At 45.7% G+C, this 6,000-nt stretch overlaps 1 long non-coding RNA gene across 1 annotated transcript in view; it reads right to left on the bottom strand.

Annotated features, from left to right (window-relative positions):
* Positions 1-1,275: 1,275 nt before the first annotated feature.
* Positions 1,276-6,000, bottom strand: part of LOC140391536 (uncharacterized) — a 39,689-nt gene continuing 34,964 nt past the window's right edge. The window contains exon 3 of the long non-coding RNA XR_011935104.1: positions 1,276-1,625. This is a non-coding gene — a long non-coding RNA (uncharacterized lncRNA). The remainder of the gene's footprint in view (positions 1,626-6,000) is intronic.

Below are 6,000 nucleotides of genomic sequence, written 5' to 3'. Positions count from 1 at the left end.
GGACAGACCTGCTACACGACACACTCAGGGAGACAGCACGTGCAGAGTATCCAGAACGAACTGTATTATAAGAGTTAAAATAAAATAGAGTTGTACCACATACAACTGTGTTGGCTCATCTGTGCACCAGAGCACCCAACACCACAGCGGTGGGGTGCCCATATCCTTTAAACCCAGCAGAGAGGTACATGCAGCATAACCTGCTCCCATGCCACCCTGAAGACTGATTGGCAGCTGGAAAGCACAGCTGAACGTGGGTGAAGTGCTGGTCAGGTGAACTGCGATCCAGGCAATTGATATTCACATGCCAAGCAAGTGACAAGGTGGTCCAAAGTTCAAATTCAGCTCAGGCACTCTGATTGCAAGCTGAATGGCAGTAACAAGTGCCAGCTTTTATCTCAATGTCTTTGATCAGCAAGTTGAACAGCCAGTGTCGCTGCTCCTGATTACTATTCCATGCACAAAGAAAATGTTTTGACTGCTAACGAGCCTGTTGATACACATTGTCATGACTTCCAGGAAGAAAGACCACTGTGTGTGATTTCAGAATCACAAAATTGTAATGGCACAGAAGGAGGCTATTTGACCCGCCTGCAACATACCAGGCAGAGGTAGGAGGCAAAGAACAGGAGGAAAAAAGAGGGGAAACACAAAAAAATAACGGAGTTCCTGATCCAAGTATGTCTCTTAACATATTATTTTTAACTACTGTTAGCAGTTGGCACTGCTGCATCACAGTGCCAGGGATCCGGGTTCAATTCCAACCTTGGGTGACTGTGTCAAATTTGCACTTTCTCCCCGTGTCTGCGTGGGCTTTTTCCGAGTGCTCCGGTTTCCACCCACAGTCCGAGATGTGCAGGCCCGGTGGGTTGGCCATTCTAAATTGTCCATCAGTGTCCAACGGTTAGGTGGGGTTGTGGGGTTACGGGGATAGGGCAGGGCAGTGGGCCTAGACATGCTCTATCAGAAGGTCGGTGTAGACTCGATGGGCTGAATGGCCTCCTTCTGCACTGTAGGGATTCCATGGCCAGACCAATTGAAGGGTTGAATCCCAATTATTTTTCAATGTCCATATGTTAAATACCGTCAAGTAGTACTCAGATCAGAGAGCATTTTAGATATTAAGCCAACTTTGTCTAATTAATTTTGTCATTGTTCTCTGAATCCGTTCAGCTTGAAGTGCTGAATGGATGATTAAGTTGTTCCATACAACAAAGATTATTTTCATTGGTTGTATTTTATTGGCAGTTTAGAGAAATTCTGATCCAAGTATAATTATAACTGAAGCACAGTGTTCCTTGGAAATGTCAGAATGTGACATGAGTCATCCATGCTGAAGGATGGGTTCTAGTTATTTTGCTGGGAATTCTTTTTCACAACACTGTACATGCCTTTTATCTAAGGTAACATTACAGATCGCACATGCATTCCAGATCGAGATTGTGTACATTGTATTGGGCCTTCCTATTTACAGGTTCCTGGTACAGCAACATTTCATGTCAGTTTTCTACATCCCTCAGTCGTTTTAAACTGGAAATCTAATCCTTCTTCGTGTTCATTCCAGACATAAACCTCCAGATGACTCAAGGTTTCTGCCTTGTTTCCAATTAAATGAAAAATGTTCCCTGTGGGATATATACAAGACAAATGATGATTTTTGCAAAGCCGCAAGGTAATATTTTCCAAACAATTTTTTTTAATGATTCATTCAAATATCATTCTTACAAACAACATAAAAACATTCTCAGGAGTGACTGCATATCCATTGTATGATATCAGATGAAGCCTAACAGAAATCTGTATTTGTAGTAGATTTGTTTTTATGTTAGGAAATCTATGGAAGAGTTAGCTCACAGACTGAGACTTTTCAGTGGGTAATTTCACGTGATTCTGTTCAGTTTCAAATCCTTTGAGGTCCAGCTCACGGCAATTTTAATCTCTGCTTTGTGGCACAAATGATGCTCAATGCCAGCACGTCAGCCTCTACTCAAACAAATAAATCTAACCTCCTTGATGACATTTATTTTCTTGTAAATAACTTTCATTTCACTCACCCTTGTCAGAAAATAAAATAAAGTGTCAGTTCCGATGACAAGGGCGGTGCGAATCCCGCCCACGGAATTTAAGCCTCTTGAACAAAAGCTGCGGGATTCTCCGTCGGAGGGATCCTCCGCTTTGACGGCAGCGCTCCCACGCCCGCGGGTTTCCTGACGCCGTGGAATGGCCACAATGAGAAACCCCATTGGCCGGCTACCGGAACGGAGGATCTTGCTGCCGGCGGGGACACGCTGTGGCAGAAAACGGGACAGGCGGGGCGGAGAATCTGCCCAAGGTTTTTTCTCCATGTGAATCACGCCATGGTCTTGGTGGCCTCCCACTGATTCACCAGCCCTGATAAAATGTAATCTTGGAACCATAGAACAAACCCGTAGAACAGATCCATAGCGCTCCTACAGTGCAGAAGGAGGCCATTCGGACCATCAAGTCTGCACCAGCCCTCTGAAAGAGCACCCTACCTAGGCCCACTCCCCTACCCCATCCCCATATCCCCATAACTCCACCTAACCTGGACATCATTGGACTCCAATTACTACAACTACTGGGGAGTTCCATATCAACGCCTCCCCAGCACTGGTTCAATTCGAGGGAATGTCATCCAGAGAGCCATCACTAGACTTTTGGATGGAGTGCAAAAGCGGAAGGACATCCTATACCCGCACTCCAGCAAGGTGACCACCCTTGCCAGGAAGGCTATAGAGGAATTAGTCAGTGACAGCTCACTACAGAAGAGGATGGGGCAGCTGTGTCATCGTGTGTGTCCAAGGTGAGTCTTCTATCTGCAGTCGCTCATTGCACCCCGTCACCATCCTCTTACCTCCAAGGTGATCGCCCACCCGGCAAATTGTGGGTTGCTCATTTGTCACGAGGCCTTCTTAAACACCCCCGCCACCCCCAACTTCATTGGTGGCCCCCAGTCTCAACTCTGTTCATCACTGTGATGACGCGCGTGAGGCAAGTTTGTACATAATGTTATGAACGACCTCTGACCACTAGGTGGCAGTGTTAGGTTTTCAGGCAATTCGGCCCTTTTTGGACTGCCCAAGGATAAAACCCAGAGACTGTAAACTGGACACTTTTCAGCCAAGGGAACGTAACCAAATTTCCCAGCAGGCTTGGTCCGCTGAGCCGAGTAGGGGCATAGGTATTTACAAACCCCCCCCAGGAGCTACAAGGAAGAAGGAGCCAGACAACTAGATAAGATTAAAACACAGACAAAGGGGCACGGGAATACACAAGGGGCCTGCCTGCAAGCAGGACAATGGGATGGTCATAGCCCCATGCAGATGTAAATGACTATGCCTCCACCAGAGCAGAATCCAATCAACACCCCATCAACATAGCAGCGATCTCCAGAGCAGATGGAAGACTTTGAAAATCTTCACAAGGGAGCTCAACCTCGTTATCTCAAAAAGCAGACTGGAGGCGGACCTAGGGGAGGTACTCCTATCTTGACAGGTCTGACCGGCTCAAAGGGGGCAGGACCAGCGGGAACTTTGAACCTTATGGATTCAATACAAAAGGGGCTGGCCGAACACAGGAAAAAGCCAGGTAAAACGGATATAAAAGGGGCTGTGTTTCGATTGAGGGGCTCTTGGCTTGACCTCTCCACCTTTGACTTGACCTCTGCAGCCTGTGACTGTAAGTACCCTGCAGCAGCGAGCGAAACTCCCTTGACCTTGATAGTGGTTGAGGCTTTGGGGAAGGGGGCTTGATTTGTGTTTTGTGCCCTTGCTAAAATTGTGTAACAATAAGATTTTACGTTGTGTCCGTTATAGTACTTTCTGAATAGACTTAGTTTGTGTTAGAGTTTAAGATTTTATTATAATTTCTTCTGTTTGATGATTTTGACATGGGTTTTGCAATAAACCTCGATTTGCTGATAATTGGAGTTGTTTAAATTCTTCAATCTCTCACCAGCGATCTCTGACCAAGTCATTGTTAAGATATTCCTCACCTTAATTCCAGGGTCGAGAATCTAGGGTCATCTTGAATGATTCAAACCCGTTCACTCAGGACAGGGTGCTGGTTAGGTAATAAACAGCAGTGTCCTATTCTCTCTCTTGGGAAAGCTACTCCAGCGAAGTAGGAACCGGGTGGGTTGCAACACCGGCAAGAGAGAGAATCACCTGGGCATTGGTGGGGGTCTGGATATCTGTGTGATATAAGCCTCAGGCTTCCGGTTAGGGATAAACGGCAGGCTTGATTCAGTGCTCTCTTCCGTGGAGGTGTCCCAGTGCGGCATCCCCTGGCCTCTGAAGTTTCAGTGCCAGCTGGAGAGAGACACACACAGATACTCAAACCCCAGATATCAGCCCAGTAGTGGAGTAGCAGAGATGGAACCCTCTACAACAGTGTAAACCCATCACGTGATCCTGCGGTCTGGGAGTTGGGAGTATGCTGGAGGATAGATGCATTTTGCAGGCGTTCCAGAACAGTTAATTCGTTTTAGTAGTTTATTATTTTATTTATCCCAGTTATGTTGCCATGCAGTTGTTCGACAATAAACCTTTTAAACTAAATGTTCTGTAGTTCATCATTCACTTCGACCAGTCTACAGAACATGACGTGGTACTAGGATTTATGATTTAATAAGAACTAGAAGATCCTGTATCAACGAATCCGAACCACTAAAGATCACTTTGAAGATTAAGGAAGGAAACACATCTTTGCTACTAACCTTGTAAGCTATTGGCATCTGGTGCTCAACGTGCGGTAAAACTTCGGAGCCTGGGATGGAAGGCATCAAAGCACCTCACCAGCTTCGGAGTACCGGTAACGTAGACGAGAATTGGAGGGTATTTAAGCAACAGTTTAAACTCTATGTTGCAGCCCATGGTCTGCAAGCGCAGCCCAATGAGATGAGAATTGCATTGCTGCTCACTGTAGCAGGTCCTCAAAGTATTGAAATCTCCAACACTTTTGTATTTGAAAACGAGGCTGACAGCAGAAGCTTTGAAGAAGTGCTTAAACAATTTGATCTGCACTGCTACCCTAAAATGATACCTTTGAGCGCTATATATTCTGGACACGCACCCAGAATGCGGGAGAGGCATTTGAGATAGCTTCCTCACTGAATTGCGATTGAAGGCACCGTCGTGCAACTTCAGCACACTCCAGTCGTCAATGATACGAGATCAGATAGTTTTCAGAATCTCCAATGATAAAGTGCGCGAGCGGCTTCTGCGGGAAACAGACTTGAATGTGCGATTCAAATATGTCCCGCTCGTGAGCTTGCTGCAAAGCAGCTCAACACGTTGATTCTCCATCATTTTGGCGCGAAGGCAGAAGAGGCGTCAGTCGCGATTAGTGTGGTGATGCAGCCGAATAAGAAATGTGCTTCTAATGCGGACGGCCACTTTGAGCGGCCGGCCCGATCCGCCATTTTGTGCCCGCGATGTGGCAAACGGCATTTGCCATGGCAATGCTCTGCTCATGTCAAACATGTGCTATCTGTAATGGCTGGAATCATTTTGCAACCTAATGTTATTCAAGGAAAAGGCCCAAACAAACTAAGAGTATCAGCGCTATTGATGAGGTGTGCCTAGAGGATACAGTCTTTGCATCCATGATCACTAGCAAAGACAAGTAGACGCAAGTTATACCAGATAGCATTGCATTTGTACCAATCTGCAGCAATAGTGAATTGAAGGCAGATAATCATAAAGATAAATGGATGGTGCAATAAAGATAAATGGCACAGTGATAACAGTAAAGCTCGACACTGGTGTGAGTGCCAAGTCCATCAACCTGTCCGATGTAAAAAAAGCTGCGAATTCAACCAAAATAGTTACCAGAACGGTGTTTGTAAGAGATTATAATGGTAATGAAACCTTGCCATGAGGAGCATGTGAGCTTGATATGATGTCAAAAGCAAAATTTACAAGTTGAAATTTTCTGTGGTGATGGCAGACTGCGAATCTTTAATTGGATTTGATTTGA

The sequence above is a fragment of the Scyliorhinus torazame genome, chromosome 15 (assembly GCF_047496885.1).
Source record: "Scyliorhinus torazame isolate Kashiwa2021f chromosome 15, sScyTor2.1, whole genome shotgun sequence".
Lineage (NCBI taxonomy): Eukaryota > Metazoa > Chordata > Chondrichthyes > Carcharhiniformes > Scyliorhinidae > Scyliorhinus > Scyliorhinus torazame.
The sequence above is the reverse complement of the archived record's forward strand: the minus strand, read 5'-3'. Positions and strand labels throughout refer to the sequence as shown.